This window comes from Grammomys surdaster, unplaced genomic scaffold (assembly GCF_004785775.1).
Source record: "Grammomys surdaster isolate TR1022 unplaced genomic scaffold, NIH_TR_1.0 1164, whole genome shotgun sequence".
Taxonomy (NCBI): domain Eukaryota; kingdom Metazoa; phylum Chordata; class Mammalia; order Rodentia; family Muridae; genus Grammomys; species Grammomys surdaster.
The window spans coordinates 860795-872499 of NW_021605583.1; the positions used below are offsets into that span (position 1 = coordinate 860795).

Below are 11705 nucleotides of genomic sequence, written 5' to 3' on the forward strand. Positions count from 1 at the left end.
ACTAATCAATCCTTTCCAATGCTGGGTTCAATCCCAGGGTCTTGCATATGTTGCACCAGTACTCAGCTGGTGGGCTACGTTCTCAATTCATTCTTATTTTTAGAAAATTAAGGAATAAAATTTCCTATTTACAAAAGGGTTACCTCACTACTGAAACAAATTGGAAATACAGGTAAAGAAGGAAACAGGAACAGAACACATTTGTAATCTCGACATTTTGTTAAAACCAGAGTACTTATCTTGTTCTAATTACATATGCAGATTTCACAAAGATAGCATGTATTCAAATAGTTGTATTGGTGGACTTTTCTCATTTAAAACTGTCAACTCATTTCTAAGCAAACACATTGATTATTTCTCAATGACATCAGTTTTAGTGGTTGCCCACTGCCCCACCCTGTGAATGTGCCACAGCTTACTTAACCAATCCTAATGACCAGGTCTTTAAAATTTTTAAGATGTCTTCTTCTCTCATATATTATATCCCACCACAGTTTTCCTCCCTTCTTTCCTTCCTTCCTTCCTTCCTTCCTTCCTTCCTTCCTTCCTTCCTTCCTTCCTTCCTTCCTTCCCTCCCAACCCTCCTCTCTTATCCACTCCTCCTGTTTCCCTTCAGAAAAGTGTTGGCCTCCCAGGGATATCAACCAAACATGGCGTATCAAGTTACATTAAAACTGGGCACCACTCCTCATGTTAAGGCTGGGTTAGACAACTCAGTATGAGGTTGTCCCAGAGCAGGCAAAAGAGTCAGAGACAGCTCTCCACTGTTAGGTGTACCACAAGAAGACCAAGCTACACAACCACAATTTATGTGCAGAGAGTCTAGGTCAGACTCATGCAGACTCCCTAGTTGTATATTAAGCCCCAATGAAGCTGGGTTAGTTGATTCTGTGGGCTGTGTTCTTATGATGTCCTCTACCCATTCTGGCTTCTGCAGTCCTTTCTCCCCTCTTCCACAGGATTCTTCAAGCTCATTCTCTAATGACCAGTTCTCAATAACACTAAAATGGAAGCCTGGCCATGTCCTCTTCTGCTGTCCTATTGCTTTGCTAGAATAAATTTGTAGACTAGTGCATGCTGGTCCTACTCCCAACCATGTGCCTGAGTTCTAGTGCTAATTTTAAGACAATTTTGGTGGGCTGAAGGGAAATGAGGCAGATACATGCAAATCTACACAACTAAAAAAATAACTGTTGTTCTCATATTATGGTAAAAAAACTGATCATGTTTCTCATAATGCCTGTCCACATTGGAAAACAGCATGGGTCAACATTGCTAAGCTAAAATTTGGGGCCATGAAACCAGGAACCCACAAGTAAAGCTGCAAAGATGACAGTGACCCCCTGTGTCTCTCTTTTGGCAGTGGCACCGTTGAGCTCCAATGGGCTGAGTGAACCAACAGCTCTATCTTGGTTAACGTTAATGTTGCTATGATAAAATCTACTGACAAAAGCAACTTAAGGGAATAAGGGCTTCTTTTGATTCTCAGTTTTGGGGTAGAGTATACCATGAAGAGGAAAGCATGACAGCTGCAGCTTGGGACAGCAGATATCTGCTATCAAGAAGCAGAGAGTCACAGATGCTGGCACTCAGCCAACTTTCTTCTTCTATACAATCCAGGACCCAAGCCTAGGGAATAGCTCTGCCTACTATTAGGATGGATCTTCTTATTTTAATTAACCTAGTCAACCTAACTACTCAGGCAAGCCCAGAGGCTGACCTAATCTAAACAATCCCTCATAGGTGTACCTGCAGCGTTTGTTCCAGGTGATTCTAGATCCTGTCAAGTTGACCATCAATAGTAACCATCCAAACCCCCTTCCCTACTTACACTATACCTTAAATATGGTCTAGATTTCCACCCTTCTCATCACTTTGAAACACTCACTATCCTGGGCTCCCCCAAAAGATCATCTAGAAAATATAAATCAGCAAGTAGTATTTATTTCTCTTTTTCCACAATTCATTTATATATTTTATTACATGCCACTCCCATATTATATTGATTTGGAATGAGATTTGGTTGTTATGCCAAACAAGTTCTGAACCGACATGGTAGGGTCAGTCAACTGGAGCATGACTTGGACATGATCAAGGTGCACTTCACTTTCACAAAACAAGGTAAAGGGATCCTAACCAAGCAAGAGGTACGCTTGCCCCTGCTGACAAGGAGTGTATCTCATTTGATATGAATGGCTTATTTTCTGGTGACCACAAGGGACTGTTTCAAATGCTACAGAAACCTCAGAGGGCCTTTTATGTGCAGATATATACACTTTTCATTTTGTAAAGGTAAATGTAACACACAAACTTGACAAGATTGCGTCTAACTTTCTGAGGCCAGCAGCTCCTTTAGGATTAGAGAGGAAGTAGTATCTTTTACATCATTGTGGAAGTTGCTTTCACTTTCCAATGGAATGACTACAGCCCTCAGTTACCTAACTGTGGAAGAGTGCAGGACAGGCCCCAGGGACAAAACTGGCCCACAGCTTCTCCTCATTTGTCATGACACAGCATAGTTTTCCCCTGACTTCTTCCTTAGTAGACTCTTAGTAAACAAAGGACTAAAAAGACTATAATTACTACCTCTCAACTCTCCTGGTAAGAGAAACTGTTCCCGGATGTGGACCAAGATCCTCACTCCCAGAGGTGTTATCCTGATGAGATTGTGTGAAGGGAGTGGGAGGGGGCTGGGGATAAAATACTGAAATGAAAATGGAGCCACGGGTCCCCATCTACAACCACAACTTAAACTTAAGATCCGAAAGATATAGGTAGTGTGGCAAGTGTTGGGGAAGGGTGTAGGAGGCATAAACAGGCAGGGAGGATCTTCTTGGGGGTAGGAGTCTGCCTCTTCTTCTCTTCTTGACCTTGCCCTGAGCAGTCAAAGCTTCCATGGCTTCATACCCGATCTCCTCACCTCCCAGAAAATGCATGGGGTTGATGGGCTTCAAGTACTAGTCCAATTTGCAGATGATGGGCATACCCATTGGCAGGTTCAGCTCCGTGATGACCTCTGCTGAGAGATACTCCAGATGCTTGGCGAACCTCAAGGGCTTTTGCTGTGGTGGCAATCAAGACCCTTTCCCCCACCTTGATCTGGGGGACAATTCCTTCATTCTAGAAGGGCAGTGCTCTGGCCATAGTATCCTTTAGGCTCTCACAGGAGAGTAGCAGGTCCTCAGTAAGGTCTGCATACCTGCGATTATTGCAGATGTCACTGTAGAAGGGACCATCAGGCTCCATTGGAGCTGGTGGGACAGCATAAGATTGCCTCCTGATCTTTACCTTCTCTTCACCATGCTTAGCATAAGTTTCTACTTTATGGAGACCAGTAAGACCCCATAGCATTGCTCATCAAGGTACCAACTTCTGACCACTGGCAGCCACATCTGGTCAGTGGTGTCCAGGACTGTCCACGGGGTCTGATTGCTTTCTTCTGCACTGAGGTGAAGGAGATGTCAAATTCATAACCAGCATCTTGAGAAGCCATCCTGCCAACTTTCACCTCTTCATGGCCCACCAGGCTAAGGGAGCCTCCATACCAGTCTCTGAAGTGGTTTTCCAGGTTCCAGGCACTCTTACTGTGTCGTATCAGCCCTGTCTTGTGCCATGTTGATAGGCAGAGGATGCAGTAGCAACTGAGGATTGATGAGATTCCTCTTTCTTTTAGATGGGGGTTGACGAAAGCATTCTTTCCAGAACTTCAACCTGCTACTTTACCGTGTCTTAGCTGTAAACTCCAGTTTTGTAATAATCGTCATCTTTATTGTGAGCTCACTGCTGAGGAAAAACCATTTCAGACACTGTTGCCTTTTTTTTTTCTTGCAGATTCCTAGGGTTCAGCTTGCCTTTTTGTCTGTGTTGTGACTCTTGAGGATTTCTTTCTCTGAGGAGAGGATGCTTTTTAAGCCTCTCATAACTGTTTCATGATTATCTTAATTTGCAGGCAAGGGGGATAAGGCAGAGATTTTATCTTGGGCGTTCTCCACAGACACGCTTTCCTGTAGATATTCCTGTTAGGGAAAGGCAGACAGGAAGAGGCAAGAAGGCTTTTCCACTGTCTGAGATTGAAATAAGGGTGGCGGAGGCATGGGGGGCATTGATGGTCAACTTGATTGGACTGAGAAACAACTACCACATTAGTAAAGCACAGAAAGGGTTAGATCATGAGAACTCTGCCCCAATCAGTGCATTAAACCTTTGATGGGTCCACAATATGATATTACAGGGAAGCGGTGAGAGGTAGGAGGTAGGCCTTGTTCCAGGAAGCTGATCACTGGGAGGAGGGTTTGTGTGTGTGTGTGTGTGTGTGTGTGTGTGTGTGTGTGTTATCTGTGTCTTGCCCTAATCCACCCCTGTGCTTCTTTTCCTGGACCTCCTGCTGCTTTCTGCTGTAGTTTCCCCACCCTGGCAGACTGATATTTCTGAAATGGTAGGCCTAAAGAAGCCCTTCTCTCCTCAGGTTATGTCAGCTGTTACATCGTAGTCACATGAAACACACGTAGTGCAAACACTTGGGGTCAAATGAATTCTGCTCAGCCCTTATCACCCAGCTAAAGCTTGTTTTGGTTTATTTAGCATCCTTAGAAGTAAACTGTAACTGGAATTTGTGCAAAGGACCTGAAAAAAAGTCTTGGATGCCGTTCATCCTCGGACTGCTTGACTCATCCCAGTGGTACCCCAGTCCCTGCAAAGCAAGGGATGTATATTTCACGATCTTCCTCTGACTTCCTACTATCTTTGCCTCAGGTCAATTACAAGCCAGATGTGGGCCTAGAAGAGAAAATGGCTGCTGGGTGAGGGATGCCTTTTCTATTTCTTTCTTCTGTTCACAAACGAGTACAAAAAAGAAGGCATCTTTTCTTTTTGTAATTGCGTATGTTACAGGGTGTTCAGCTCAGATAAGCCATTTGAGTGGACCAAGGAGAATAGAAATAGACTGGGGATGATTGACATTAGTCCCTGGTGTCATTTTCCAGCTTCCTCTGATTGTCCCTTGGAGGAAGATGTGTCTTTCTGACTCCTCATTGCCTCTCTGTTTCTCAAGCACACACTTACCTTCCACTTTAAGAGACATTGAAATCACCAGCTAATAGAAAGAAGAAACTGAGTAATAAAATCAACAAACAAGGTAAAAAGACTTGGGCAATTTCTTGCAAGTTCTCATTTGATCCATATAGAAACGTAATGCATTGACTCTGCTGTTGCTATTCTTTTATGGCTAGGTCCCTGTGGGGACCTCTTGTCTTCTCCTTTCCTAGGTCAGGATCTCCCACCCACCTCTTCCTTCACTCCTCACTTTCATAGCTCTGGTAATCCATGCTGGATAGTTCAAAAATATATTTTCTTCAAGCAAAAAAAAAAAAAAAAGCAATATAGGATAGGTACCTTTTCCTAGTATTTGGAAAGCATTAAGTTAATGGATAGAATTTCCTCCACCTTAAAATTTATTCTCGTAAGCCTTTGACACTAGATATTCCATTTATCTAAACTAGAGTCTAGTTTTAGATGGTGTCTGATCCTCCAAACATTTTATGTTGGGCCAGATTGCATTTCATAGGTCCATATCTCACGAGGTTTCATGAGAAGCACGGCCATAAAGGACATGTTCAAGGAAGACCAGAATAGATCATGTGTGGGGTTCTTAAAACTAGTGAGGCATTTATGGCTTGGGAAGATGATAGGTTTGTATCAAGGATATACTTACCTAAACTCCCTACTTTCCTCTAAGAAAGCTTACAGAAAACTGGCCCATTCAATATTCACTCCCACTGTTGCTTGACCATCTCCCACTCAGTCATTTCCCCCCCCCCCCGCCCTATCTGGTGCTGCTCACGCCATAGGGAGCAAACTTTGGACTTTTGATCACTAGAAATGACACCATTTCTCAAGTCTAAATTTCTAATGTCTTGTTTCTCACCTACCTATTGCTTGGTAGCTTGTCCACTCACTGCTTCTCTTACTAATCTTCAGATTCAGAGCTAGAGAGATGGCTCAGTCATTAAGAGTGTGTACTACCCTTGCAGAGGACCTGAGTTCAGTTCCCAGCACTCATGTCTGATGGCTCACAACCACCTGTAACTCCAGATCCTGAGGATCTGATGCCCTCTGCTGGCCTCCATGGGCACCTACACACACACACACACACACACACACACACACACACACACACACCATATTAAAAATATCTTCAGATTCACAAAGCTACTTTTCTGGGGATGTGACTGTCCCATCGACCTCATGTTTAAGGCCTAAAGTATTTGCTAATGGTAACAAGATGGCAGAAAGTTAGTCTCACTGTGGTATTTAGGGGTAAAACCTTTGGGAAGTGATTAGATTCGGTCAGTTCATTAGAGTAGATTCTCCATGATTAAATTCTTATGGCATTACAAGAGGGGAAAAGGTCCATATTGACATGAAGATATTTCTATGTCCCTACCTTGATGTACCAAGCTTATGTCATGTTGCTTTAGTGTCCTAAACTGCGTGCTAGGTAAGTCAATTCTCTTGATAGGGGAGTATGCCTTGGGTGTTTCGTCACCATGATGAAAACCCCATTGATGTAATCACCTTTTGTTATCACCCATTGCCTATCAACACCAGTCAGCTTGATTTCCTCCCACGGCCAGCCTGAATTCTACCATCCACCCTCGTGATGGCACCAATACCCTTCACTCCTTTCTTTTCCCACTCTAGCTGTGTTTTGCAAAACTCCTCTGTTGGGCCTCTGGGTGATGCTTTTGTTCTTTGTGTGGCTTTTGGACAACTGATGATGATCAAGGGGAAAACACCACAGCAAAGACTACTTTTAAAATTAATTACGGCGATGATACATTTTAGAATGCCACCCACTACTTCCTGGTAGCTCTCCTGGGTCTGGCTTCCACTTCTCTCCAATCATTTCACATCTTCTCCTCTCCCTCTAAGCTCCCCATCTTTTTCAGAGGAGCCCAAACTATTTGGTGTCCACTCCTCACTAAAGCTTCAAACATATTGGCGTTAGCACTAATCCCTCCCTCCCTTCCTCCCTTCTATCTTTTCTTCCTACTACAATGGAAAAAAGAATCTCTTGTGCATGAATGGGCAATTCTTATTAGGTACACTGGTTGCAACTCCCTTCACATCTCAAAGGCTGTATCTGTCTCTGGGTCTATCCTTTACTTTGCATTCCACTGTGACCAGGTAGTTGTTGAAAAGCAACAGAAACAAAGGCTTGTTCTGGCTCCCAGTCTCAGGGGCAAAGGGAGAGGATGGGGTGGCATGTGTGGGGTTGGCTGATCATATCACATGCACAGGCAAGGGTTGGGAAGAGCCTCATGCTCAGCTGACTTTCTCCTTTTCCCTTCTTAGTCCAGGATCCTCTCCTCTGTCCTGGATTACCTCACCCTATTCTGGGGGAGTCTTTTGTCTCCAATTAAACCTCTCTGGAAACACCCCCCTCAAGAACTGCATTTCCTTGGTGATTCTAAATTCAGTCAGGTTGACAGTACAAAACCATCACCCTGGGATCATTCATGTGTCCCACTCTGCCGAACCATTCTCGTTAGGCAAATGCTCTGGTGTGGCCCAGCCTACAAAGTACCCTTCCTTTTAATTGCATGCAGCCCATCTACTGTTTACCCTGGCAGGCGGGAAAATGAGTTGTTTCAGTCTCCAACCTCATGCTCCATCCTCCGTCCTTTCCCTTCTGGCTGCTCCTCCCGGGCACCTCTGCTCTTTGCAAGGTCGCCGCCAGCTTTCTGGTGGCCCAGATGGTTCTCATCTTGATTTCTCAGCAGAATTTGACACAGCCGATTACATTTCTGTCTTGAAACATGAAACCCCTTGTGGAGGCTGCGACCTTCTGGTCTCTAGTTTTCTCCCTAACCCACCATCTTCTCCTTGGTTGCTTTGCTAGATTACCCATATCTAAACAGGGCTTCTTTGAGGTTGGGTCTCAAACTCCTTCTCTCTCCCTATATTCTTCTTCTCCATATTCTCATTATCATGCCTTTAAAATACCATATGTGTTCTGACCATTGTAACTTTACTTTTCCGGCCCAGCCCTGTCTCCTGAAATCCACATATATTCCATCTCTTCCCAAATGTCCCACTGACATCTAAAAGCACATCCAACAGAGACCGCTTCACATCTGCCTCTCCACTTGGAATTGCCCTTGTCTTGTGTGCTCCATCTCAGAAATGTCACTTGCAGCCATCTGATTACCTACATTAGAAGCTGGCATTGTTCTTCATCCTCTTCTTGAGCCCTAACCTGTCCAGTGCAATAGCAAATGGACCCTTTTTTCTCTTAAGCAGATTCTGCATATGCTAGTCTCTCCTGACTTCCATTCCCAACCCTAACACCCCTCACTTCCCAGTGGAATAATTGAAATGCCCTTCCGCTGGGCTCCCTTTCCCCAATTTTACCCCAGCCTTCCCCCAAAAGCAATTCCAGCTGCATTTTCAAACCCATATTATGTCACATCACATATCGTGGCACCTTTCAGTGAGGCGTGACATTCCTCAGCTGACACTGTCCGTGAGCTGCACACATTCCTTTCCCTGATGCCGGATTACATCACTGCATTTAAGTATACCACAGGGTGCCAGTGCAATAGCAAATGGACCATTTTTCTCTTAAGCAGATTCTGCATATACTGATCTCTTCTGACTTCCAATCTAAGCATGAGGGAGGCAGAGGTGGGTGGACCTTGAGTTTGAAGGCTGTCTAGGATATCTTGGCAAGTTCCAAGATAAACGAAGTTATGGAGAGAGAAACCCTGTATCAAACAAAAGCCAAGTACAAAACCAAATCATAGACCTCCATAGATTCCTTCATCCTTTGTCATCTACTCCAGACGCTCTTCCACGGCTTCTTCACATGGCCTCTCAGTTTTCCAGTGAGACTGTATTGGTTCCTTTTCTTGTCACTATGCCTTAGTACCCACCAAGAAGCTAGTTGAGGGCAGAGTCAATCATGGTGGGGCGATACAACAGCCAAAAGGCGAAGTGGCTGGTTTCGGGTCATCTGTAATCAGAAAGCAAAGACAAATGAGTTCTGTATCTCATCAGGCTTTCTCTCCCTTTGGCCCCCTTTATTCAGTCCAGACCCACAGCCTACAGAAGAGTGCCAACTACATTCATGATAGGTCTTCCCTTCTCAGCTCACCCCCTCTGAACATGTCTCCACAGGCTTGTCTCCATAAAAGTGTCTCCTAGTGATGCTGAATCCAGTCAAGCTGACAGTGACGATTAACCATCCCCCACCTCCTCATCAATATCTTCTTTAACAAGCTTTCTATAGAAGACACACTCTTTCCCCCATGATCTACCTTGGCCTTCCCTGTTTTTGCTTTATTATGTTTAGTACAATGCAGAGGGCCTTTTAACTCTTGGTGTTGTTGGACACATTTTCTGTAATATTTCCTAGAATTAAAATTGTATGAGGCCAGGAGCCATGTCATCTGTGTTTCTGATCATGTCCTTATGCCTGGCACAGTGCTCGACTTCCAGGAACATTTGTAGAATGGGTTGATGAATAAATAATAAACGTTAGTGAAGGTGTACACTGTGTCCAGCACATTTTATGCATTCAGTAAATCTCAGCTTACCTTCAGATCTGAGCATCTTCCTTTTTGACACACCCAGAAAGTCTTTCACTATAAAATGGGGGCGCTCTTAAAGCAGCCAGTTGACGTTCTTATTTTCGGGATATGTTTTGCTTTCTCCAAACCCGAAAACAGTTGTAAAGCAGATAACATGGCATATCCGAGAAACAAGGCCTACAAGGAGAGACATCCTGGTTACATTCTTGCTCTCAGGTATGTGACAGTGGGCAACACAAAGCCTCACCTGGTCCTTGACATCTCTCATTTGTAAACCGCAGAGCAGCACCAGCTTAATCTGCTTCACGGGGCTTGAGTTAGACTCTGTCCTGCTGTGACAAGCACCTGAGCGATACAGTCTGCAGAGGGTGGAATCATTTTGGGTCCGGGTTTCAGAGGTCTTGTTCTATGGTCCTGGGGTAGCAACATGATAAACCTCTTGAAGGCATATTCGTAGCAGTGCCCTTCTTTCTCTAAGACCCAGCTTATATAGTTACTCCACTTCTCAATGGTCCATGCAAAATTCAGAGCCATCAGGTGACTAAGACAGAGCCCTCATGATCTAATTCTTGGAAAAGCCTTTCCAGACACGTCCAGAGCTTCACTCATACTCTGGTTCTCTCCCCATTCTGTCAAGCTTACAATCAATATTAACTATTACAGGGCCATGGTGGCAACCAACTGAGATAAATGAGTGGAAGATGTTTGTAACTGTGAGGTGTTGACTGAATGGGTTCCAGAAGTTTCACTGAACTCTTCTTGCTGGGAAATGGTAACTTAGTTTTCTCCCAGAATTGATTTAAAGCACGGCTTTCTATGGTCCTTGGCTGCTTCTAGGCCTGGATTTTCTACCTGCACCACCGAGGGTGTTCCTTACTCCTCCTCTGTAGTGAACACATGAGAGTCCTGAGGGACGGTTGGATTGTGGGGCTCATCAGCCATTGGGTGAGCATGGTCTTGGTCCATCAGGTGGTATTCTCTCTAGGGTGGAAAAGCTCCAAGTTTTACAGAGCGTGCGACTCCTCTGCTCAGCGACTTCTTACCACTTTCAGCACCCCTGAAGACAATCTCGAGCTATGAAAACTCACTTTCTGTTTCCTGAGTTTTCATAGATGGCCCCTTTCCTGGCCCTTTCAAAGTTTTGACTGTCTTGGCTCATCTCTTAGAAGAGTTTCTTGATTCTTCTAGAACACCTGCCCAAGGCACGGAGTTCAGGGATGAGTGGATTATTGTGACTTACACAGATGTCCCCTTACATTCCAGCCCAGATGCTTATGGTTCCCAGGCTATAATGTAGTGAGCTCAGGGGTAGTATCTAGGAGGCTTCCTGACTGTGGTCATTCCCAGCCTGGACAAGGCTCAGAACTTGTGTCATAGCCTTACCCCTTCTGCTCTGCTCACCCCTGCCACTGTCTCCTTACCTATCATTCTCTCCAAGCTACCTACTAACCAGAACATAGGGGATCTTTTTTTTTGTTTTTTGTTTTTTGTTTTTTCGAGACAGGGTTTCTCTGTGTAGCCCTGGCTGTCCTGGAACTCACTCTGTAGACCAGGCTAGCCTCGAACTCTCGAACTCAGAAATCCACCTGCCTCTGCCTCCCAAGTGTTGGGATTAGAGGCATGCGCCACCACCGCCCAGCATTTCTTTCTTTCTTTTTTTTCCATAAGGGATCTTAATATATATCTTTACACACTGAGACTTCTCATTGGAACTCAACAACAGGACCACTTAGTACAAGTGGTGGGTTTAGGCTTTTTTTTTCCAAATCTATTTTTAATAAGGATTCTTAAATGCTTTAACCTCCCTTCTAGCCTACCACCCACCAGAGATGCAAGAAAAGAAAAGTTATTGGGACATGGGGGAAGTAGACCTGTGTAGAAATAGTTTTTGGGGGTGAGTCCAATCTTTGTTGTCAGGATATCAGCAGTTCAGTTCAGTAGCAAATAATACATACAAATCAGCAGCTGCAGGCCAGTCGTCACAGCAGACACCACATATGAAACAGCAGTGGCAGTCCAGTCTACTCAGGAATCACCACACACGAACCAGCAAGAGCAATTCAAACCAGAATAAAACACAAAGCTCGCCAACTGGCAGAGGCAGTCACAGAAGCG

At 44.5% G+C, this 11705-nt stretch overlaps 1 pseudogene; it reads right to left on the reverse strand.

Moving 5' to 3' along the window:
• Positions 1-2735: 2735 nt before the first annotated feature.
• Positions 2736-3764, reverse strand: LOC114635036 (annotated as a pseudogene).
• Between the last annotated feature and the right edge of the window lie 7941 nt (positions 3765-11705).